The sequence below is a fragment of the Schistocerca serialis genome, chromosome 4 (assembly GCF_023864345.2).
Source record: "Schistocerca serialis cubense isolate TAMUIC-IGC-003099 chromosome 4, iqSchSeri2.2, whole genome shotgun sequence".
NCBI classification, from domain to species: domain Eukaryota; kingdom Metazoa; phylum Arthropoda; class Insecta; order Orthoptera; family Acrididae; genus Schistocerca; species Schistocerca serialis.
Window position 1 is genome coordinate 773534520 of NC_064641.1, and position 27426 is coordinate 773561945.

Here is a 27426-nt window from a genome sequence, read left to right on the forward strand (position 1 = left end):
CCGCTGCTGCCTGGTTTTGTGAACATCCGTCTTCCAGCCGGGGGCCTCTGTTCTCGCACGCCTCGCAGACCTGGTTCTCGGAATGAGCTAACAGATGCGAGTCTCGCGTGCGCCAGACGCTGGCATCCATCGTTAGCCACACTTTTTCACCAGACGAGCTTTCGCCTCTGTTCCGAGAATCGGGCGGCCTATTTCTCCCCCGGACAGCTTACGGGTTCTCGTGCTCTGCCGTTCCTGCATTGTTCGAGCGGCTGCCGCGCCGTCTACTTTAAACAGTAGCTATTAGGGTCAGACCTTTCTGTGTCTACCGTCAGTCGCGATCTGAGTTTTCCATGGTTTACCAAACCATTCTGAGCGAATGACCGAATGATTTCGGCAGTTAGTTCATTGCAGCTACCTTCCACACTTCTTGCTCTACTGAACATTTAACTTGAAAGAAATTTCTATGTCCAGTGTTCATTAATTTTTAATGAATTTTGTATTTCATATTTCAGCTTAATTTACTGTTTCACCTGTAAAAAGTTCAGAATCGTTAATACCGCTTGAACGTCATCGTGATACGAGGGCTATTCGGAAAGTAAGGAGCGATAGGTCGCGAAATGGAAAACACAATGAAAATCAAAACAGTATTATTTGCAACAGTTAGCTACACCTCCCAGCTACTTCTCTATACAGTCGCCGCTCAGACTTAGACATCTGTCGTAGCGTTGTATCAACTTTTCAATTCCCTCGTTACAGAAGACAGCCGGCAGTGCTTTTCGACAATTGTCTACTCTGGACTGCCGCTCGTTGTCTGTGTCAAAATATTGTCTTCATAGCCAGCGGTTCATTTGAGCAGAGATGTACCTCAAGGGTAGCCAATTACGGGCTGTATTGTGGGTGATCAGACAGTTCCTATCGGAAACGCTGCAGGAGCATCTTCATTGCTCCTGCAGAGTGCGGCCGAGAAGTGTCGTGTAGAGCAAACTGCATGACAGTTATATTTGTGGATTGCATAGCTTCAGGCAAAATCTTTCGCCAGGCTCTCATACTTGGCGGCAGACGCTAATTTCTAGCCATATTTACGTTCTTACTGTGAGCTCAGAATGCGCTCGACTGGCGTACTAGACACAGTGCCCAACGCATCTCTGCAAAGCTTCATCTGATTTTCACTGTTTTCCATTTCGTGACCGATCGTTCCTTACTTTCCGAATAACCCTCGTACATATACAACGGGAAAAAGAATAATAGCATCAAGGGCTATTTTCAGCGCCATCAGGGTATAATATGTGCATACTGAGGGGTTATAGTGTTAGCACAGTCTAACATAACAGTCGCAACATTCCGCCTCGTGTTTCTTAAACCCAGCGATAACAGCTCCCCAAGCGGCCAGCAAGCTACACTTCTGAATAAAATATCGTATGAGTGCCAATACTAACATTTATATTGATTTGTACTGTAATGCTTACAATAAGGAATGTAGTTACACCACATCTGGGATTCTTTAGCGCCGTAAGGACCCTGTGGGATACGAAACCGTGCCTTTCAGGACAGTAGAAGTCCTTTGTAAAGTATACACACATACTGAGTAATGCCGTTTTCCTTTAATAACAAAAAATTGCTAGTAAACTCCAGAAGACTTAACCTCTTACGGAGAAACATCATGTATCTATCCAACAAAGCACTGTTTTGTCTCCTATACTTCCAGCCAAATCAGTGACTATGGAACGTAGGAAACCAATATGGAACGTAATATTTACATAATTTAATGTATCAAATTACCCATCACAACTGTATCTCAAGGGAAAAACACACAAACGTGATAGTAAATCGTCAAAAGCAGCAAAACTGTTTCCAAACGCAGGAGAAATCAGTTCCACAATTGTTGCTAAATCTGAGGCACAAACGGCGAGAATCTTCAACACATTCGTTTTTAAAGCAAAAGTATTTATATCTCAAAAAATATACGTGTGTTACAAGGTCCATTGAATTGTAAGAAAGGGCGATTTATTGGACTCTACAAAAACTTTTAAGTGTCAAGGAATGTGCCTATAATAATAACAACATACAACAACAGAAATAATAGCTTATCATGAATTGTGTTTATATTCTCTTGCTATCAAGGGAATAGGCCGCAAATATAGATTTACTAGAAAGTTTTTCTTCATGATTGAGTTGTAGCTTATCTCATTGAATCAGAGTGATTAGGCTGTTTTTACATGTATTTCATGATCATTTATATCTCTTGACAACTTATCAATGAATGGAACGCAAAGATATAGCAACTATTCTGTTAATTAAGTAGAAAATTATTCTTACGACCTAAGTGACTGTCTGATTTCTCACCGTTTCTAGCGCTAGTGTCGCTCTAGCTGTCAAACGGTAACTGCTTTCGCTCCAGAGTGTGTCGTGGCTGTATTTATTAGACTGTGGTGTTACTGATTCATTCACAACGGTTGTCAGCGATGACAAGGCGCTCAGGAGACCTGTCTGTGCACCCATCATTTTGACTCTGCAGACAGTAATTTTACTGAGTTTAGAGGTGAAAACTGTTTGCAACATTCATTCTATGGTATAAGCATGCCACACCGACGAGTACGTTTTGGAATTTGAATGGGGTCGCATTGTTGGACTCCGGGAAGCTTGATGGACGTATCGAAGTGTTGCTGCACGTCTTGGACACAATATGATGTGTCGCTGCTTTCAGCAGTGATCCGTGTAACATTCTCACACCTGCAGCCAAGGTTCTGGACGTCCACGTACTACTAACGTGTGTCAAGATCGACGCACTGTGCGAGCGACGGTGGCCGAGAGAACACCACACACCTGCGACATCCAGGATCATGTTTGCACCCGCCACGTCAGGAGCCAGAAGGAACCTTCTGGTTGCAACATGGTTAAGGTCACCTGTGCCCGTGGTCAGACTATCAGTGACATAAAGATACCGCCAAACATGGTTACTGCGACGCTGACTGGAAAGTGGAATGGCATTCTGCTGTCTTTTGCAGTGAGAGCAGGTTCTGTCTGTATACGAGTCATGAACGTACTTGTGTATGGCTTAGACCTGGGAAATGCCTATTCCAGAGTGCGTTAGGTGTCACGGTGTGGGTGTACTGTTCTCGTCGCCACTGTGGTGTCTTGTACTGTAAGGAAGCAAGGGAGAGGGTGTAGTTATGGGTAGCCGGTATCCTCTTTCTACAACACAAATGCACATGTGGATTAATACGGTTATTTATTTACATGAACCTGAAGTATTCACTTACTTAGAATAGAGTCCATGTGTTGTGGTACAAGCTCATCACTATTAATCTTGCTACAGTCACTATTCTGTCACTGTGCACCATCATAGCCTGTGACGTGAACTGAGCCCACACTGCAACTAACTGATAGACGGCAAACTGGAGAGTGAGTTAGTGAAGCCGTCTGATCAGCGGCAGCGGCCTAAATACGTGCTGTCGAGAGGGCGTTGGCTGCTTGTTGCTTGTCAGTGTATCTCTGGCCTCTCTCATGATAGGTGCACTTCATCCAGCACCTACTGTCGATCTTCACACTACATTTTTGCCGACCCGTGTACTGGCGACAGCTTAAACCAGCGCAGTAGGGACCATCAGTTACAACTCCCCGCTACATCTGTTGTTTGTGCAAGGTTAAATAAGCAATCCCCACTACACTGCACAGGCTGCTATCCCCATAGTACTGCCATTTCTTCAACAGGAAGGTGATGTGCTTTTTGAGCAGACACTGCACATCCACATTCAACTGCTGCGATGCATCACGCATTTCGTGACTTACAATAACTGCTGTGGCCAGCAAGATCACCAGATCTCTCGCCAATTGATCACGTATGGCACATGACGAAGCAGGAACCTGCAGGTTCTCCAAGTATTGCAAGATCCGTTGCCGAACTGCAGCAAAAGGCACAACGTGCTTGGGGCAATCTACTGCAAGATGCTACTGGGCACCTTTATGTTCGTTTGCATGCGAGAATACGTACCTGCGTCGCCGCTAGAGCCAGGTACAATGTGTGTTGATGCGACCATTTGGGCAACATTTACTGTCACATGTGTGTTTCATGTGGTCTGAATTTCTCATATGCTCCTACAATGTTGAGCTACCTATCATTTCACTTGCCAATAAAATAACCTTACTTTGAGGGCGTTTCACTTTTTTCCGGAACTGTATAAACTAAAATCCAGTCGATTTTATTATTTTGTTTCTTAAACCTTCGAGTTACATTATTGTGCATTGATGCCTACTGTTACTAGCCTGTTGCTCTGACTACGTACGCCAGTGACTCTATTGGACGTCACCAAGAATCCGATTGATTCTATTAGAGGCCTAAAGTATTTGATTTTACCTGTAGTTGCTCATCGTTTATACAGAGTGCTTTATTATTACAGTTACTAATGAAAGGGGCGAGCAGAGTATAATAAAACAAGCACATCATCCTAAAAAACATATATCCGGAAACCAATCGTTTCTCCGAAACGACGTATTGCGATACAGTATACGAACATTGTGTAATACACTGCCTGAGGATTCGAACAGCAGACATACATTAGATGACAAACACATACTACATCTTCATATCAAGGCAGACTTCAGCACGTCTCTTCATAGCTCCAGGTACAAGTTTAAAAATACCAAGTATCTTCCGATTGCAATGACAGCCATTCATAATGTGTTCAAACTTCATCTACGCTATGAACAAAGCTGCAATACACCAAAGCTCGTAATATTTTCACGCCAAAAAATTCCACGGATTCAAATCTGGAGATCTGGGAGGCTGTGGTATTGGAGAGTCACGATCGATACATTTCTTCTTGAAACGCAATTTACCCGTTCTTAGGTATCCGGACAGACGATAAAATCAAACGAGGGAAGTTTATCAATCTGCAATTTACGCGTCAGTTGGAGTGTTTAGAAATAAACCTAATCTTAGTCATTAACAGTGTTGTAACTTTGGCATGATTGCACTTTAGCATAAATCGTATCGGGTACCTTGTATAATTACACTACTGGCCATTAAAATTGCTACACCAAGAAGAAATGCAAATGATACACGTGTATTCATTGAACAAATATATTATACTAGAACTGATATGTGATTACATTTTCACGCAATTTGGGTGCATAAAGCCTGAGAAATCAGTACCCAGAACAACCACCTCTGGTCGTAATAATGGCCTTGATACGCCTGGGCTTTGAGTCAAACAGAGCTTGGATGGCGTGTACAGGTACAGCTGCCCATGCAGCTTCAACACGATACCACAGTTCATCAAGAGTAGTGACTGGCGTATTGTAACGAGTCAGTTGCTCTTCCACCTTGACCAGACGTTTTCAATTGGTGAGAGACCTGGAGAATGTACTGGCCAGGGCAGCAGTCGAACATTCTCTGTATCCAGAAGGGCCCGTACAGGCCCTGCAACATGGGGTCGTGCAATATCCTGCTGAAATGTAGGGTTTCGCAGGGATCGAATGAAGGGTAGAGCCACGGGTCGTAACACATCTGAAATGTAATGTCCACTGTTCAAAGTGCCGTCAATGCGAACAAGAGGTGCCTAGACGTGTAACCAATGGCACCCCATACCATCACACCGGGTGATACAACAGTATGGCGATGACGAATACAGGCTTCCCATGTGCGTTCACCGCGAAGTCGCCAACCACGGATGCGGCAGTCATGATGCTGTAAACAGAACCTGGATTCATCCGAAAAAGTGACGTTTTGCAATTCGTGCACCCAGGTTCGTCGTTGAGTACACTATCGCAGGCGCTCGTGTCTGTGATGCAGCGACAAGGGTAACCGCAGCCATGGTCTCCGAGCTGATAGTCCATGCTGCTGCAAACGTCGTCGAACTGTTCGTGCAGTTGGTTGTTGTGTTGCAAACGTCCCCATCTTTTGACTCAGGGATCGAGATGTGGCTGCACGATCCGTTATAGCCATGCGGATAAGATGTTTGTCATCTCGACTGCTAGTGACACGATACCGTTGGGATCCTGTATGGCGTTCCTCATTACCCTCCTGAACGCTCCGATTCCATATTCTGCTAAAAGTTATTGGATCTCGACCAACGCGAGCAGCAATGTCGCGATTCGATAAACGGCAATCGCGATAGGCTACAATCCGACCTTTATCAAGGTCGGAAACGTGATGGTACGCATTTCTCCTTCTTACACGAGGCATCACAACAACGGTTCACCAGGCAACGTCGGTCAACTGCTGTTTGTGTATGAGAAATCGGTTGGAAACTTTCCTCATGTCAGCACGTTGTAGGTGTCGTCACCGGTGCCAACCGTGTTTTGAATGCTCTGAAACGCTAATCATTTGCTTATCACAGTGTCTTCTTCCTGTCAAATTTCGCCTCTGTAGCACATCATCTTCGTGGTGTAGCAATTTTAATGGCCAGTAGTGTAGTTATTTAAGAGAATCTGATTAATTAAGGTCCACAAATGAGTTTGAACACAAAGTTTTCACTCCTCAGAGATTTATGTTTATGTAAAACACTTTTAATTTCTCGACAGCTTAAGATACCGAAACAACGTTTCCAGTATATGATAGTACAGAGAGTGACACGTATTTTGTTCTACGTTAAATACTTTAAACTGTTTAGCAACCAAGGTCATGAAGCAAGTATGTTACTTTTTTGATAGAATGATATTTTCGTAACGGCAATCGAAATCTCTTAAAAAGACAAAGTCTCTTAAAAAGACAAACAAAATATATAGAAGCTGACTGAAGCGACGAAAGAAAATTCGTAGCAAGACCGGGATTCGAATCCAAGTCTAATGCTCACTAGTGATATGCGCTGAATCCACTCCACCTTCACACAAAGGCTACTCAACTTCACAGACTATCATAGCATACCTCCCTTGTGTATCCAGATTCTCATTCACGTCTCAGCCCGCTTGGTATTCACCATAACTCGAACAGCATTGTTGAGTCTCTAAAACTATTTTGGATTAGCACCTCACTGTCGAATGAAACCTGGGTGCCTGCCTGGGACCCAAGCAGATACTTTAATCAAATGAAACTGTATGGATCCAGAGACCTTTTTAGTTTCAAACATCTATGATGTATGTATGCAATCCGAAAATACGAATGAAAAGCTGTACCAAGTCTGGGATTCGAACCCAGGTGTTCCTACCACAAGGCAGATTTACTAATCACTACGTCATCTATACACAGTGCGTGAATTTTAAAATTTTCCCGATGAACTGAATGTTCAAATGAATGTCGGGCTAGCAGCTGGTCGTCATTTACTTCGTTGCATGATATTGCGGCTGAGCACCTACCAGTCATCATCGGGTGAGCCATCGGAGATTGACGATGACTTGCTCCGTTCCGCTCCATATAGGGCGTTGCGACTATTCCGCGCATGCGTCACGATTCAAGTTGACAGAAGAACGACGCTTCCGGGCGGCAGCCCCCTCGTTGAAGGAAACACAGAAGTCAGCTGTTCTCTGTCTCAACCACTCGCCACGGACGTTTGCGCACTCTGTCGGCTTCAATTCGAACAAATCGTGGAGACAATGGGGTTTCATGCTATGCCTAGCTGGTATCTGCTATCATAGTTCATCAAATTTTCCGCCAGGCGTATATCCACGGATTCTTTAACTATAGAGTCTTAAGGTGTCGAAATCGGAAACACAGTTCTATCATACTTCACAGAACAGTGTTCGGCAGAAGCGGATTTCCTTGTTTGCAAAAAGCGAGTGCAACATTGATGTTCAGTGCAGCGTTCTTTCATAGTGTGTTTGGTCTGTCGTATGTAAGCCATAACACACTGCCAAGGTATTTTGTAAATTCCGGCCTTCCGCAACAACGAGTCGTCTTTCATCAATCCCAAAAGGTTTACATTCTGCATTTCTGTAGCAGACAGACAGAACGGCACGGATTGGCACACGAGACGGAACAATCTTGTATGTTCTAAATGCGAATGATAGTTCCCCATTTCAGAAAAGCTGCAAAGTATGCGAGACTTTAACATGATCACACTATCAAAAGCGTCTGTTGAATCAACGAGAATACCGTCCGTTTACGGACAGTGTGTTGTGTTACCTCCGGCCGAAGTGCTCAGATCTTTGATGGCGCTTTCGTTCAGGAACTTGGTAACGACTTATTTGTGAGACACACCTCTGAACTTTCCCAACAGCGTCTGGTGTAAAAATCTGGTGACAAGTTTCGTTCTTATAAGCTTTATGGAGGATTACTACCACAGGAGTTTTCGGGTGCTCATGGAAAATAGTAACGTGATCAGATGTGATCTTGTGTGTGTGTGTGTGTGTGTGTGTGTGTGTGTGTGTGTGTTTTATGAGACGTCAATTTCCTTTGACTTACTCCCTGAAGTCTTCGACGTCTCTCCGCCTGAGAAAATTACGGACGCCCTCCTTTCCTCGCGGTATTTACATTTTCGGTAATATTATGACGGGAGCTGTCACGTCATGTTCGATAGATTCCGCGAGACTTTCATAAGTACTTCGCAAGGCGCAGCGGGTGCAACGTCGAAGGACCCCAACCCCCTCCTCCTGCTTGACACTTTCCGTTGTCGGAACTCTTCGGCAAGTTGGCCGCGACAGTCTTTCGCAGGCTGGCTTTATAAACCCAGAAGTTTGGTTTTCCTCCGCGCTGGCGCTGGGGGGACCCGCTTACCGCACGCTGCCTGTTACTGCCTCAGGGACAGACGTGGCATACCTAATACATCCACGCTGACAGCACCTCTCTGCCGCTAGGAGCATTTACAAGTAAATGGGTCGCTAATGTTTTCCGACTCACAGAAGTTCGACTTCTTCAAAAGGAAGGAAGATTAGAACTTAACGTCTTGACGACGTTGAAGGTCATTAGAGATGAAGCATAAGCTTGGACTAGGTAAAGAATGGGGAAGAAATACACTCGGGTCCTTTTATAAGGAACTACAGGGTGCTCTAAAATTCCCTTTACAAACTTCTTGGACTTGTAGAGTGAAGTGAGTAGACAATATTTTGAATCGGAACTTATGACCACGAACGTACCGTTTCCGTGCTACAGCCGTTGGAAAAAATGTTTCCTGGATAGATATGCAATAGGGTAGTCATGGTTGGGTGGGAGAGGGGGAGGGGGTGTAGTTACGTCCGATCGGCTGATGTCATTTGACGTCTACCCTACTTCTCTGACCTGGTTCGAGCGTCATGAACGTGTCTATGAGTGTTAGAGCAACATGGTTGACTACACGTTTGCGAAACCTGCATCTACTTCTACATGGGTACTCTGAAAATCACATTCAAGCGCCTGGCAGAGGGTTCATTGAACGACCTTCACAATTCTCTATTATACCAATCTCGTATAGCACGTGGAAAGAATGAACACCTATATCTTTCATTACGAGCTCTGATTTCCCTTATTTTATCGTGGTGATCGTTCCTCCCTATGTAGGTCGGTATCAACAACATATTTTCGCACTCTGAGGAGAAAGTTGGTGACTGGAATTTCGTGAGAAGATTCCGTCGCAACGAAAAACGCCTTTCTTTTAGTGATTTCCGGCCCAAATCCTGTAGCATTTCTGTGACACTCTCTCCCATATTTCACGATAATACAAAACGTGCTGCGTTTCTTTGAACTTTTTCGATGTACTCGGTCAGTCCTGTCTGGTAAGGATCGCACACCGCGCAGCAGTATTCTAAAAGAGACCGGACAAGCGTAGTGTAGGCAGTCTCCTTGGTAGGTATGTTACATTTTCTAAGTGTCCTGTCAATAAAACGCAGTCTTTGGTTCAGCCTTCTCCACAACATTTTCTATGTGTTCCTTCCAATTTAAGTTGTTCGTAATTGTAATACCTAGACATGGAGTATCCGGGAACAGGACTTCCATAAGCTCCTTGTTTTTGAGAGAAAAGTGCTTCGGAAGATCTTCGGTCCCGTTCTGGATGCAGATACAGGGGAATGGAGGATCAGATACAACCAAGAGCTTGAGGAACTATACCAGCAGCCCAACATAGCAGGAACTGTCAAAGCCAAACGAATGCAGTGGGCCGGCCATGTGGCCCAGATGGAGGATCACAGATGGCCTCGGAAGCTCCTGGATTTCACACCTACAGGAAAGAGACCGCCAGGGAGACCCAAGAAGCGTTGGAGGGATGGACTCCATGAAGATTTAAACCAAGTGTCAATAGATGTGGAAGAATGGCGGATAGCAGCAATGGACAGAATACAGTGGAGGAGGAAACTTGTAGATGCGTGCGGTCTACTGGGCCTGATTACGTAGTGGTAGTAGTAGTAGTAGTAGTAGTAGTAGGTATTCAGTGGAATTTACGGCTTTTAGATTAGACTGATTTATCGTGTAACCGAAGAATGACGTGTTCCTTTTAGCACTCACGTGGATTACGTCACACTTTTCGTTATTTAGTATCAACTGCCACTTTTCGCACCATTCAGATATCTTTTATAAATCGTTTTGCAGTTTGATTTGATCTTCTGATGACTTTATTAGTCGATAAACTACAGCGTCATCTGCAAACAACCGAAGACGGCTGCTCAGTCTGTCTCCAAAATCGTTCATATACATAAGGAACAGCAAAGGGCCTATAACACAACCTTGAGGAGCGCCAGAAATCACTTCTATTTTACTCGATGACTTCCCGTCAATTACTACGAACGGTGACCTCTCTGACAGGAAATCACAAATCCAGTCACATAACTGACACGATATTCCATACGCACGCAATTTCACTACGAGCTGCTTGTGTGGTACTGTGTCTAAAGCCTTCCGGAAATCCAGAAATACGGAATCGATCTGAAATCCCTTGCCAATAGCACTCAACACTTCACGTGAATAAAGAGCTAGTTGTGTTTCACAGGAACGATCTTTTATAAACAAATGTTGACTGTGTGTCAACAGGCCGTTTTCTTCGAGGTAATTCATAATGTTCGAACACAATATATATTCTAAAGTCCTGCTGCATATCGACGTTAAAGTCATGTGCTTGTAATTTAGTGGATTACTCCTACTACCTGTATATAGCCTCTCAAAGCGCTGTTGGCGCTAGGAGGGTGCTCACAACACGTTAAGTGGTGCTTCTGAAGCTGTGCGTGTCTGGTATACAGAGGCGTGCATCGGCTGTACCAGAGCACTTCATATCATCGTACAGCCAGTGACACTGCCCGAAGTGATCTAGGAAACAATCTGTTATCTGAATACTTGGATATGAACTGAATCACTACACAGGTGTGCTGGGGGGTGGGGGGGGGGGGGGGTGAGGGGGTGGGGGGAGGGGGGGGAAGCAATGCCACTGCGTACGTGAACTTGGCTTTGGATCCGTGGATATCTTGGACTTTCTGGTGAAACCGTCCTGTTCAGAGATCCCTCAGGTTTTCTCGGTGCGATTGACTACTGTTGTGCTTCCGGAGTTCTGTCGAGCTGATGCTTCCATTTCCCGCGCAATATTTATACTACCGACCCATCCATCTTCTTCAGGTTCTCCAAGTTTTGCTGTTACGTGTACTCGCTGCCATGATTCTAACCAGACCGTGAACTATACTTGGTCTCACGCCGCCGTTATAGCCGAGTTCGATTTCCAATAACCACTACGCTCTTTGATGCTGTTTTCGGTTTTAAAGTTAGCCGGCACTGATACTCCGCGAAACGCAAATTCTGTCGGTGTCTTCAAGATCTGATGGATGTAGTGGCCGACAAGGTTTTAGTAAACTGAGTGTAGTTATTACATTCACCTTTACGTTCAGTTCCTGATACCTTAATTTCGGTTGACTCCTTAATTATGCTATTCCAGAAAAATCACTACACTGTCGTTGTGGTTCCTGTTTGACGATGGTAAACTTCTACTGGACAGTCCCAATCTATCCGCCCAGCAACAGACTCTTAATCTCCCTCGATAGCTACCCATTGTATTAGGAGACTATGCCTCAGCGACTAACTTAGTTCAAATTGTCCAAATGGCTCTGAGCACTATGGGACTTAACATCTGATGTCATCAGTCCCCTAGAGCTTAGAACTACTTAAACCTAACTAACCTAAGGACATCACACACATCCATGCCCGAGGCAGGATTCGAACGTGCAACCGTAGCGATCGCGCCTAGACCTGCTCGGCCACTGCAGCCGGCGACTAACTTTGTTGTTCGTTTTATTCGTGAAGGAGGCTTTTACCACTCTCTTTAAGATAGGTCTGCTTAACATTATCGGCCCGTTGAGGAGTTGGTAGAACACTCTGTTGCCTTCTCTGCCCAGATCGATCTACGGCTGTCTGGGCTTCGTGGTCCAGCCAGGTCCTCAAAATACCTGCTCTCTTACATTTCTTCCCATCTCTCGGGTAGTCTTTTCTAGATGTTCATCTTCTGTCTGTTGGTGCTTCTCTTGCCCTGTGCGTGTTGCTAGTGTTTCCTAGGCGTGGAACGGGGAAGGGGGGGGGACGAAAGGGGTCGGTAGCATATGTTCCATCTTTTCACTCTGCTTTCTGGGGCTTCTGGTGGTTTCCTGGTTGGGGCACCTGCTTGCCTTTCTTGCTATGTCTTCGTTTCTTCTTTTTGTCCCTTATTTTCGTTGACCATAGGTAGACCTATGGGGTTTTCTTCCCCTGGGTTTTGCGAGAAAGGCCTTCTTTGGGTTACAGTCCTGTAGGTCAGTCTGGTCGGGGGGAAAGGGCTGATGACCCTTTAATCAACCACCAACCAATCAAGCAACCAGAAACCTGGCGTTTGCACCACGATACTTGATTCGTTGTGTTTCATTACATGATTATATTCGAGACAGTGCTCGGCTGCACCCGATTTGCTTGGTCGTTTTAGTCAGGCATGTCGCTGCTGATCCTCGCATGTCTCTCAACTTCCTGTGTTCGACATCCTCACGTAAGACATGCTAGATTCCCACGGAATGTAATACACATTCGGCTTGCGGAGATCTAGGTCGTCTTAAACATTACAAATAATACTTTTTATATTACTTGAAGCAAGCGAAATACACGGGACACCATATTTTGGTAGGTGTATACCTATCTTTCTGGATGTTAGGCCAGCATAAAGTATACAAAAAGATTTTTGGATATTCTTCCTCGATCTCATTCTCAACTTCTTTCCCAGGCGTCATCCTTTGAATTAGAGGATCTGAATTCCTGTTCCTTCGGAATAGTATTCGTAGGTGCTGATATTATTGAGTGAGTCTCTGCGTGTCTGAAAATGTTCCAGGTCTAAGGATCAAGATCTCCAGCAACGAATTCCTGTGTGACAGATGAAGATGGCGCGAAGCGTGTAGAAAGAGATCAGTGCGCGTAGGTTTCCACCGTTCTTCTGTTAACTAACACGTCCAGGATATGTAGGTATTCCCTATCGCAAGTTCCATCGTGATTGTTATATTACTGGCCGCTGTGGCCGAGCGGTGCTAGGCGTTTCAGTCCGGGACCACACTGCTGCTACGGTCGCAGGTTCGAATCCTGCCTCGGGCATGGATGTGTGTGATGTGCTTAACTTAGTTAGGTTTAAGCAGTTCTAAGTTCTAGGATACTGATGACCTCAGATGCTAAGTTCCATAGTGCTTAGAGCCATTTGAAACAAATTTTTTATTGTTATATTACGGTAAGTTTAAATGTTCAAAGATGTCTCGAGGCTCTTGAGCGCCATGTGGCAGAACATTTGTTAGCAAACTACTGTCCTATTTTGCTTTGGGCTGTAGTGGACTCTGACATGGCGTGGTCATGGTCATGCTACGAACTGTTTCATCAATTCTACTGCGGCTGTTTTGAGTCAGTGAGAGTACTCCTCAATTAAAGCGTCGAATACTTACAGCGACGTTCTGAAGATTTGTGGCACATTCAAGGAGAGTTGCTGCAAAAAATGGTTCAAATGGCTCTGAGCACTATGGGACTTAACTTCTGATGTCATCAGTGCCCTAGAACTTAGAACTACTTAAACCTAACTAACCTAAGGACATCACACACATCCATGCCTGAGGCAGGATTCGAACCTGCGACCGTAGCGGTCGCGTGGTTCCAGACTGTAGCGCCTAGAAACGCTCGGTCACTCTGGCCGGCAGAGTTGCTGCAGGTGTGTTGTAAATCCGGATTGTGTTTTGAGGTGATCTATGACGGAACCAACATACTGCTCATCGTATAATGTTGGACATTTTTATGCTGCATATTGACTACTAGGGCCGCCATGTAATACGTTTTGTGCAGGGCGTCGCGCTCCAGTCACTCCACTTAGTTGAAACAAACGGCCGCCACAGCCCAGCTCTCATGCTAAGTAGCTGACGCCATGGGCTCTGTTGCCCATGAAGCACCACGTAGGGACGGAAACCCGCGGGAATCTTTCGTCCTCCTTTTACAATTAGGTGACAAAAATCATGGGATACACGCTGATATGATGTCGGACCTCCTTTTTCCCGCCGTAGTGCAGAAACTCGACATGGCATGGACTGAACATTTCGTTACAAGTCCCCTGTAGAAATATTGAGCCATATTTGCGAACGTGTTCCGGTGCAGTATTTCGTGCACAAACTGGCTTCTCGGTTACGCCCCATATACATCCAATGGGATGCATGTCGGGCGATCTGGATGGCCAAATGATTCGTTCGAACTGTCCAGAATGGTCTTCAAATCAGTTGCTAGCAACTGTGACCCGCTGACACGGCGCATTGTCATCCGTAAAAATTCCACCGTTGTTTGGGATCATAAAGCCCATGAATAGCTGAAAATGGTCTCCAAGTAGCAGAACAGACCACCTCCAGTCAGTGACCGGTTTAATTGGACCAGAGGACTCAGTCCATTCAGTATAAACACAGACCACATCGTCATGCGGCCACCACTAGGTTGCACAGTGCCGTGTTTACACCTTGTGGCCATGGCTTCTTGTGGTCTGTGCAACACTCGAACCCTGCCATTAGCTCTTACCAACTGAAATCGGAACTCATCTGGCCAGGCCAAGATTTCCCACTCGTCTAGGGTCTAACCGATATAGTCACGAGGCCAAGGGACCCGCTGCAGGCGATATTGCGTTGTTGGCAAAAGCACTCGCGCCGGCCCTCTTTTGCAATAGTCCGTTAACGCCAGATTTGGCCGCACTATCCTAATGGACACGTTCGTCGGGCATGCCACCCTGATTTCTGTGGTTATTTCGCACAGTGTTACCGGTCTGTGACCACTGACAAATCTACGCAAACCCCGCTTCGCTTGGTCTTTAAGTGAAGACCATCGGTTACTGCGTTGTCGGTGGTGAGAGATAATGCCTGAAATTTCGTATTTTAGGGACACCTTCGACAATCTAGATCTCGGAATACTCAATTATTTGACGATTTCCGAAATGTAATGCCCAATACGTGTAGCTCCAACTACCGTTTCACGTTCAAAGTCTGTTAGTTCCAGTTCTACGACCATAATCTCGTCAGAAACATTTTCATATGACACACCCAAGTAAAAATAACACATCTGGCAGTTCACTGGTGTTTCATATCCTGTGTACGCGATACTGCCGCCATCAGTTTATATGTATATCGCTACTCCATGAGTTTTGTTACCTTCATATGCTTATAAAAATAATATGTTTCGTATTTAAAATGGAAAAAGAAACTGATTTTATTAGTGCGATAAAGGCAGATGGCATAGACTGAGCAGTAGATGCCCTTTCACCAACGATGCACAGCAAGGAGATCTCGGAATGAGGCCTCGAGCCAGACATTCCCGTGCAGTGCTTCTCAAATGTACTGACTAATGTATGTTGATACGGTAATCTATATGTTGATACGGTAATCTACTTAATTCCAAAAAAAACCATTTGCTGAAAGGTGTGAATATTACCGAACTATCAGTTTAGTTAGTCATGGTTCCCAATAGTAACATGAATTTCTTACAGAAGAATGGAGAAACTCGTAGAAGCGTCCTTGGGGAAGATCAGTTTGGATTCCGGAGAAACGTGAGCACTCGCGAGGCAGTACTGAACGTACGAAATACAAGATACGTTAAGTAAAGGGAAACGAATGTTCATAGCATCTGTAGACTTACAGAAAGCTTTTGACGATGTTAAATGAAATACACTCTTGGAAATTTTGAAGGTAGCAGGGGTAAAATACAGGGAGCAACAGGATATTTAGAACTTGTCCAGAAATCGGACAGCACTTATCACAGTCGAGGGCAAGAAAATGGAGCAGTGGTAGAGAAGGGAGTCAGACGGGGTTCTAGCCTATCCCAGAAGTTATTCAGTTTGTGGATTGAGCAAACTGTAAAGGTAATCAAAGAAAAATTTGGAGAAGGAATTTAAGTTCAGCGAGAAGTAATAAAACTAAGTGTTTTACCGATAACGCTGTAATTCTGTCAGGCCGGCCGGTGTGGCCGAGCGGTTCTAGGCGCTTCAGTCTGGAACCGCGAGACCGCTACGGTCGCAGGTTCGAATCCTGCATCGGTTATGGCTGTGTGTGATGTCCTTAGGTTAGTTAGGTTTAAGTAGTTCTAAGTTATAGGGGACTGATGACCTCAGATGTTAAGTCCTACAGTGCTCAGAGCCATTTGAACCATTTGTAATTCTGCCAGAGACAGTAAAGGATTTGGAAGAGTAGCTGAACGGAATGGACAGTGTTTTCAAAGGAGGATATAGGATGAACATAAACAAAAACGAAGCAAGGATAATGGAATGTAGTTGAATTAAGTGATGGGTGAAGTAGTGATGGTATAATGTATATTGGCAATGGCAATACAAGCGTTTCTGAAGAAGAGAAATTTATTAACCTCGAATACAGATTTAAGTGTTTGGAAAACTTTCCGAAAGCATTTATATGGAGTGTAGCCATGTACAGTAGAGAATCTTGGGCGACAAACAGTTTCGGCAATAAGAGAACAGCTTCTGGAATGGGATGCTACAGAAGAAAGCTGAAGATCAGGTGGGTAGATCACGTAACTAATGAGGAGATACTGAACAGAATTGTGAAAAGAAGTTTGTGGCACGTCCCGACTAGAAGAAGGGATCAGTAGACAGGACGTACACTGAGACATCAAGAGATCATCAATTAACTATTGGACGTATATTTGCGGGGAGCGAGGGGAGGGTAAAAATCGTAAGGGAGACCAAGAGATGAATACAGGAAGATGATTCAGAAGGATGGAAGTAGTTATTCGAAGATGAAGAGGTGCATCATAGAATAGCTACGTCAAACCAATCTTCGGACTAACAAGAACAAGAACAACAAGAACAACTACTACAACTTAATTCTAGGTTAGTGTTTTACAGGCTTACGTGATAGTGCCGGCAGCCGTCGCTAAACAATCTACCGCAGTGCAGCAACAGAATTGGGTTTATCCGCGCATCTGACGACGAGACGGGGGTCCGCAACAGTGGACTGCCGTTCGCGGGCAACCCTGCCGCTGGAGATGGATCCGCTAGTCCGCCGGTATTTGGCTCATCGCCGAATGATGCCGCTTTCATCTGGTCGGCGGTAAGCCGCTTAGACGCTAATAGGGACTGCGTCGGCGGGACGAGCCGACTGGGATTGGCGGGTGGGCTCGGGGGCGGGCAGGGGGCGGACTACATATTGCGCCTCCGGCTCGCCGATTCTTCTGACGCGCCGGCGCCGTGGCGGGATTACTTTCTCCGGCTCGCCGTTTGTCTCCCGAGGATTCTTCCGACTGCCCTTGATGAAACGGCGGCGCTCGCTTCTGACTCGCGGAATATCTGAGCCTGGTCGACGGGTACGTAGCGCGTTGCTCACTGCAGATGCTGCCCGCATAAAGCGTGTGCGTCTCGAGGGGCGAACGGTGTATGGGAACAATAACATACGGGAACTCTTCCCTTTTAGCTGAATTTCTTCGGAATCTTTGTACAAGAGAAGTTAGGCAGTCAGTGGAAATCCGCTGTTCTCAAGCTACACTACTGGCCATTAAAATTGCTACACCACGAAGATGACATGCTACAGAGGCGAAATTTGACAGAAAGAAGATACTGTGATATGCAAATGATTAGCTTTTCAGAGCATTCAAAACAAGGTTGGCGCCGGTGGCGACACCTACAACGTTCTGACATGAGGACAGTTTCCAACCGATTTCTCATACACAAACAGCAGTTGACCGGCGTTGCCTGGTGAAACGTTGTTGTGATGGCTCGTGTAAGGAGGAGAAATGCGTACCATCACGTTTCCGACTTTTGATAAAGGTCGGAATGTAGCCTATCGCGATTGCGGTTTATCGTGTCGCGACATTGCTGCTTGCATTGGTAGAGATCCAATGACTGTTAGCAGAATTTGGAATCGGAGGGTTCAGGAGGGTAACACGGAACGCCGTGCTGGATCCCAACGGCCCCGTATCACTAGCAGTCGAGATGACAGGAATCTTATCCGCATGGCTGTAACGGATCGTGCAGCCACGTCTTGATACCTGAGTCAACAGATGGGGACGTTTTCAAGACAACAACCATCTGCACGAACAGTTGGACGACGTTTGCAGCAGCGTGCACTATCAGCTCGGAGACCATGGCTGCGGTTACCCTTGACGCTGCATCACAGACACGAGCGCCAGCGATGGTGTACTCAACGACGAACCTCGGTGCTCGAATGGCATGTTTTCGGATGAATCCAGGTTCTGTTTAGAGCATCATGATGGTCGCATCCGTCTTTGGCGACATCGCGGTGAACGCACATTATAAGAGGGTATTCGTCGTCGCCATACTGGCATATCACCCGGCCTGATGGTATGGGGTGCCATTGGTTACACGTCTCGGTCACCTCTTGTTCGCATTGACAGCGCTTTGAACAGTGGACGTTACATTTCAGATGTGTTACGACTCGTGGCTCTACCCTTCATTCGATCCCTGCGATACCCTACATTTCAGCAGGATAATGCACGACCTCATGTTGCAGGTCCTGTACGGCCCTTTCTGGATACAGAAAATGTCCGACTGCTACCCTGGCCAGCACATTCTCCAGATCTCTCACCAATTGAAAACGTCTGGTCAATGGTGGCCGAGAAACTGGCACGTCACAATACGCCAATCACTACTCTTGATAAACTGTGGTATCGTGTTGAAGTTGCATGGGCAGCTGTACCTGTACAGGCCATCCATCAATGGCCAGGCGTATCAAGGCCGTTGTTACGGCCAGAGGTGGTTGTTCAGGGTACTGATTTCTCAGGATCTATGCACCCAAATTGGGTGAAAATGTACTCACATGTCAGTTCTTGTATATTTGTCCAATGAATACGTGTTTATCATCTGGATTTTTTCTTGGTGTAGCAATTTTAATGGCCAGTAGTGTATTATAGTATGATCATTATCTTAGAATCACGACGCAGGAGAATTGGAAGATCGTACACACCCTTTGCTGAATTGGAGCACGTTCAACTTTCGACGAATGCTTTTGGTCGCTCCTTAGTGGTTCTGGTCTGGACGCGAGAGCAAAAATTTGCTGTCGCACTACGCCGCAAAAGTTTCATAACACTCAGAGATATTGCAACTCACCATTGCCTTAGAGAATGGTTGAATCGTCTGGCAGGTGTAAGCGGCATCAAAAACTGTCATGAACGTCGTCCCGGTGCTCATTACACAGCGCACTTTCATTCCCGACGGTTCATTTGCGAGTATCAACGACACAACGGAAAGGGGTGCTTCACTAACACCATTTATGCTACCTCTTGAGGCTTGTTAGCGTCTGTACGGTGTGGCGGCGTGTCTGAAATATATGTTCGCCCACCCATAAGAACAACGCGGGATTTCATTGCTGGGTTCCACAGTTTTAAACAATTGCAGAGGCGTCAAAAGAACAGGTGAAATATGCGTAAGAGAAAGTTCTACGACGTTCCTACAGTGTGACTCATCCACCGTGACAGACCAAATGAATTCGAAATTGCGAATAAGGACTACCATCAGCGGTAGAATGGAATGACGACAGTGAAAATTTGGCCGGACCGGGACTCGAACCCAGATTTTCCGTTCATCGCGAGCGGTCGCCTTACCAGTTGGCTATCCGCGCACGATTCACGGCCAGACCCAAATTTCCGTATGTCATCAACCATGCGTCTACGAGCTGTACTCGTACATTCATATGTATAATCCCGTTCAGGTGAGACATGCATGCATGTCCAAAGGAACTTTGCATCGTAATTAGAATGACACAGGAACCGCAATATCGCATCCACTGTGGGATTGGGCACAATAGTGGTGAAATTTGGTGCCAATGTGACATTAACCCACCTAATACCTTACGTAAATCTCTGAGCTGTGGCATTTTTTCGCCGCATGTCGACACCTTCCTGTGTGAATCATCGCCGAACATGAGTGTGACGTCGCAGGGTGCCACGATTTAGTACCATTCCAGAGGATGTTTGTAGGCATCTTTGAGACAAATAACATATTTCTATGTCGCGGACCGAGCGAGGTGGCGCAGTGTCTAGCACACTGGACTCGCATTCGGGAGGACGACGGTTCAATACCGCGTCCGGCCATCCTGATTTAGGTTTTCCGTGATTTCCCTAAATCGCTCCAGGTAAATGCCGGGATGGTTCCTCTGAAAGGGCACGGCTGACTTCCTTTCCCGTCTTTCCCTAATCCGATGAGACCGATGACCTCGCTGTCTGGCTTCCTCCCCCAAAACAACCACCTTCTATGTCGCGGTCAGAGAGAATCACGGTATTTTTTAAAATTTGCAATATAATCGTCTTCCGCAGTTTACGTAAGATATTTCTATAACATGTTACATCGTAAATCATTTACTAAACTCTGCGAACAGCCAATGGACTAAATATCTAAGAAACATGCGGAGTGAATTTTTAAGATTATTATGCAAATACAATGTAGCCAATTTCATAGCCCATGTGCCACTGATTCTCACACGCAAAAAAATTATTATAATTACTGTTTTCGGAATATTTCCTTCTTGGATAAAGTATTTTTAAAATATTTTACAAATATATCATAAAAAATATTTTATTATTAGGAGCTGTCGGGAGTTTGTGAGTAAGTGCATCATTGACACACAAACTTTTCCTTACAGTCGTTCAGAGTCTCTGGGAGACTCACAAGCTGAGAAAAAACAAAAGGTTGATAAATCTTCCGGCTCTTCTTTGGCTTTTTCTTGTTCTTCCGCTAATCCGACTTGGTAGGTGTCCTAGACTGCCAGACAGATGGTGACAAAGCAGCTTAGTTTCTCATTTAGAATCATAGCCCCTGAATCTCCACTTTATTACCAGTCCCACTTCCGAAATTAATTTTCGCAAGAATCCCTAACTAATAAATTACAAGAAGTACATAAATAAATTTTACGTTACTGTAGAATTTCACGTATTAGGATTTTTATAACTGACCGCGAAAATGCGATTGTTACATTTTCTTAATAGTGTTCCAAGTACCTCCCCCCCACATAGCCGTGAGTGTTAAGGCACTGTTTCCAGGACGCAGAGGCGGGTCGGCTCCGGATGGAATCCGCCCCGCGGATTAACGACAAGGGTCGGTGTGCTGGCCATCCTGGATGTTGTTTTTCTGCTGGTTCCCACATCTCACTTAGTTAATATCGGGGTGGTACCCCAGTCTCGCCTCAGTCATGCGATACGCAAACACTCTGACGACTTTCGCACACTTTCACATAAATAACACTGCACACACACACTTGGGGGTGCCGCCAGTCCGGGCTACTTAACACAACGCGGGCTACTTTACACGCTTCACACTAAATTCTATCGAGGGCGAACGTGGCTTGTTTTGGTAGGTGTGAGTAAAATGTTTGTTTTGGTAAGACATAGTGAACTTTACAGGTAGGAAAATCGTGCATTTGTTGTTTGTGTATCACTCTCCTGGATAATGATACATCCAATTGACGGGACTTGAGTATCTTTATGTATTTTACGTTGGCTAGAAACTTGCAGTGCTATGTCATGTTGTGGTTGACAGTCTTATTTGTATGAGATGTACATCAACGAGACCTAGACAGCTGGTAACTGTAGGCGAAAGTCCTTTTAGGATTCCGTGTCTCAATCTGCAAAAATGGAATCCTTACAGCCGACCGGAGTGGCAGAGCGTTTCTACGTGCTGTAGTCTGGAACCGCGCGACCGCTACGGTAGCAGGTTCGAATCCTGCCTCGAGCATGGATGTGTGTGCTGTCCTTAGGTTAGTTAGGTTTAAGTAGTTCTAAGCTCTAGGGGACTGATTACCTCACATGTTAAGTCCCATAGTGCTCAGAGCCATTTGAAACATTTTTGCTATAGAATTGGTATAAAAGTAAAGAGTGAGGAAGTGGTGCTCCGTACGCAGCAGAGATTTTTTGCTTCATAAAAACTTAAAATTGAAATGACTCATCATATTCCACTTGTTCTGACAAGTAAGTAAAGGGAAGAAAAATGTCACACCACTTCATATTTCTGTTTTATTTCCACTTAAAATTTCCAGATGCGTGTAAAGTTACCCATTAAGAGGCAGTAGTATCGAATATCATCGTAAGTATATGTCTGTGTAAAGCTATCCCTCGGACAAGGTAACTCCACACAAATGTATTTTTGTTTAAACTAAGAGACGTGCGTAACTTACGCGTCAATGTCGTTTCGGTCCCGACAGAGATAAATGTGATTTATATCGCCAAATGTGAGCAGGAAACGAGGTGTGATTGTTTCAGTATAGCATTTCGTACAAAATAGGAAAAAAAGCCACCGTTCACATAGAACTATAATCTCTACAATCACAGATTCACCAGAGCAGATATCGCCATATAAAGCGCTGTTGTTTACTGTCGTAAAAAAAGATCATGATTACTATCGTATATTGATAATCGAGAGAAAAACGATAAATTTACATTGTTCATGCTGTTTGATCCTTCAACCTGCCACAGCACAGATTTTACTCGATTACCGATGACAGCTCCACTGACGAAAATTAATCTTCGTCTAATATATATATATATATATATATATATATATATATATATATATATATATATATAGTAAATTTAGTGATGAAAATGCAGCAGAAAATAGCGAAACTATTTACCATGCCAGGTAGCTGCACACCAAAACATACGCCCCAAGTGATTACGGACAACGTGGAATAATGCATGTCGAATGCAATAGTAGAGGCCTTGTGATCGCACTTAATAATCATATGGCTGGCTGATATAAAACCTAAATATTTTACGCGTTAAAATACAAGATATTGTATCAAAATAATGTATCAAAATATTGTGACGTGTTTATCATTAATTCGATTGTTGACTAAACGGAGCTGCAGCATATTCTTACTTTCGCTACATCCTCCCAACTTAAAGGCAGCCACAATCACAGGGGCTTCTTATTAAACCTTCTGGAACTTCCTGAGACATTTAAAGAAACATTTCACTTCACTTCACGTGTCGAGAGCCCAAAGCCAATAATACCTACTTAAATTCTTCGATTTGTTCGTACTGGGGTGATTGAATCATAAAAATTTGTTACAGTACTTCAGACAAATATAGCTTGATGCGTAGGCTACGTTGGGTATCACCCAGCATTTAAAAATAGCAGTCACGCAAATAAATATCTTTCTGTTACACGTGTGGAATGGTAGAGTCAAAGAAAAAGTCAGATATTTAGTATTAGTCATACAAGTTATAACAGATCCGCATGTCGGCCACAGAAATGCTGGAATAAAGAAATCGGGAGTTCCATAGCATAATTACAATTGACATTAAGATTTATCACGAGACTAAATATATCGAAAGATGAGTAACAAGAAGCATTATTTTTATGCTAAGTCGTTTACGTCTACTAGAAGTAATCCAGGTACGCTCGACGATTCATGTGGAACGAGTATGTGCAACGGGCAGACACGGATTTCTTCACGCAGCAGTGAACGGAATTTTACCAAACGGGCATCTTGAAGCTGATACATCGGTGGATGATTGTCTCAATCCTCAAGGCGATTTTGTCTGACTGGTATACCGATTCTGGACTCTACGGCCGTCGAACGGCAATGAAAATATGAATAGTAATGTTACCTCTTCTGTCACTTGAAACCGTGGCTCTATGGTGAACCATTTGGAGCTGATGAGTACCCCAGACAACCACTGGCAACTAGTTAAGTTTCAAGAGTGGAACGTTCTGTGCAGAGGAGCTGTAGAAGGCAGTGGAACGTTAGTAAAGGTGCTTAAAAGCGAATGGCGACCAAGCGAAAAACTGAACTAGGTTTGTATCGAACTCAAACCGTTAACAAAGGTTTTCTTCTAATGAATATATTTTTATGGCTGCACGACCCTTGTTGAATACGCCTCAAACAGTTCAGCTAGCCAATAGCGAGAATAGCGCACGTTATCCAGCAAAGGTGCTCTCTCTAATGGAGTTACTCATGAATATAAATAGCACATTCTTGAACTCGTATGTTGTTGATTTATTTGTAAATCTCGATTCATTTACATATTGTAAACACAGTACCGTAATTGCACATTACGTTTTGAAATTACTCGCGGTAGTTGGTTCAGGTGAGTGAACCCGTTTATTTATATACCCTTCCTGCAGGAAACGTCGAAACTGGGTGCGTAACATAATAAGAGTAGACATATAGATTGATTAAAAGAATTCCCTCTTGAATACATATCCTTTCTCCGAGGCACAACGCGAAAAATTTTCTCACATGATATGTTCAAAATGTTCTCTGTTAACGTTGATACAAGTAAGAGTTTCAATCCCTGTAAACTCTTTAATAAAAAATATAAGTAACTGTCATACCCCTTGTTGGCTGTGATGTCCCACAGTGTGTGGGACATGTAAGAGTTGTGTGGTCCGGCTACTTCTAGAGTGTAGTTGAGTATAATGGACGCGTGAATAGTGTAGTCTTATATTTGTATTGAATGATGATGATGATCATGATGATAATGATGGGAGAAAGAAGAGGTTGAAACAATGTGCTGGCGAGTATAGTGCTCGTATCGAGTCCGTAGTTCGTGGTCTAGTGGCTAGTGTTGTTGCCTCTGGAGCACGGGGTCCCAGGTTCGATTCCCGGCCGGGTAGGGGATTTTCTCCACCAGTGGACTGGGTGTCTGTGTTGTCTTCATCACTTCAACATCATCCGGGAGACTGGACAGTGAAATGATTGAGAATTTGTTCGGGCGCCCATAACCACGCAGTTGAGCGCCCCGGAAACCAAATACAATCACTGCTCCTAAGAAAGAGCACCAAGGAGAAGGGATCACAGTCAACAGTGCCATGTGACCTAACTCCAAGAGACACTGTACAGACTTCTGGATTGATGATCAGGAACCTTACGCCACCACTTCTCTTGCCTTTGCCGGCCGAATTCTGCCGCCGGCAGCGGTGGCCGAGCGGTCCTAGGCGCTTCAGTCCGGAACCGCGCGACTGCTACGGTCGCTGTTTCGAATCCTGCCTCGCGCATGGATGTGTGTGATGTCCTTAGGTTAGTTAGGTTTAATTAGTTCTAAGTTCTAGGGGACTGATGACCTCAGCAGTTAAGTCCCATAGTGCTCAGAGCCGTTTTCGAATTCTGTCAAAGAAAATTTCATCCATCACCAGGATTCGAACCGGTATACCTCTGAGTCCAGCGCCACCGCACACGCGTGCGTAAGCTACCTCTGCTGCGGAGACGTTTAATAAAAAGAACTACTTGACACATGCTCAGAAAGAGGAACCAATTCAGTGACAAACCTATTTCTGGGCCCAAATCCACGGGTCTTTTACGTGTGAGGGAATTTGGAAGTATTTGCACATCGGATCCGCTAGATGCAAGGAGTCTACAGGCTTGCATTGTGGAAGGATTCGAAATTGAACACTGTACTTCAGGGATTCATCAGTACATCCGGATTTCAGTGCAAACACATGACAATGTGCGTATCAGTGCTAATGGGGGAGTGGGGGGGGGGCATTTTAAATATTTCATTTAAGAAAGGGTTTCATAGATTATACTGGTATGTTCGTTTTCTGTGTGTTTCCTGTATTTAATGAACTATGAAACGACGAAGTTACAAGAGGGGCATTGAACATTATTCATAGATTTTATGTCCATATTTCGAGAGAGTTCGTTCTGGTAAGAGTCCGGCAACTTATTACATTCTACCAAGTATGTATCGTGAAATCACCACAACGAGAGAATCGGAGAACTTGGAGTTAATATGGAGTTTTGCGATTTTCATTCTTCCCACCCACCATTCCCTAATGGATATTACGCCAAATAGAAATAAAAGCAATAAATAAATGTCGTATATCAGAATATACTTTCTTGCTCTTGTAAAAGGTGCTTTTTGTTCCTGCCGAGGAGTCAACAATTTAAAACAGCAGCCAATTTAGTTATGATCCTTCTTCAGTCAAAGTAAATATTTATTTTAATAAGGAGGGAACTTCAATATCGTTATATAAATACACATATGTGGAATTGTGGAAAGTTGTGAATGTGAGTCTCACGGGAAGCGTGCAAGGGATAAGTCCCTGCAGTCGCGCTATTCATCTGTGTCCTCGGTAGGCTCAGATGGATAGAGCGTCTGCCATGTAAGCAGGAGATCCCGGACTCTAGTCCCGGTCGGGGCACACATTTTCAGCTGTCCACATCGAGGTGTAACAACAACACCTGTGGGCAGCTGAAGTTGTCAGTTAGTCAACATAAGTAAAGATTGTTGTTATAAGACATCACATGCTGACTTCATTACATGTGTAGCTGCGGTGTATCTTCCGACTGGTTAATTTAATTCACTTGTTAATATTCATTACTTTGAATCTATTTAAGTTACAGGCATAACAATGCTGTCACTGGAGAGTGCTGACATCGTCCAAAAGATTGCGTATTTTCGGTTTACCAGTTGTTAAATTAAAAAAAAATAGATTTCGTTCAACTCACTGAACGCTTGGCGTTGGGATGCACAGTTTCCTATCTTAATTATGATGTAGTTCGTTGAGAATCGCAGTTAGTAATTTTCTATGTAAAATTGCTAGTAGTATTCCTCGTCGCTGTAAGAAGATATACCTGCATCAAGCAGTCTGACGTCGCTGGCTCGATCGTAAACTCCCCTGCGGGAATTTCCAATGTTGACCTATTCGCCCGCTGTCCATGCTTACCTCATTAAGCTCAAATGGTTCAAATGGCTCTGAGCAATATGGGACTTAACATCTGAGGTCATCAGTCGCCTAGAACTTAGAACTAATTAAACGTAACTAACCTAAGGACATCACACACAACCATGCCCGAGGCAGGATTCGAACCTGCGGCCGTAGCGGTCGTTCGTTTCCAGACTTTAGCGCCTAGAACCGCACGGCCACTCCATCCGGCCACAGACTCCTCACTCCTAGACAAATCGCTGCCGAACTTGCATTCGTTACCAGTACATGTCTCTCTGCCTGAACCATTCTGCAGCAATTAAATGAGACTGGTTTGTATGCTCGGAAGCCACTAAAATGCACCTCACTTCAATCACGCCATCGTCTAGAAAGAGTCCGCTGATGTAGAGAGCGTATTGTTTGAAAAAAAAAAAAAATGGCTCTGAGCACTATGGGACACAACTGCTGAGGTGATCAGTCCCCTAGAACTTAGAAC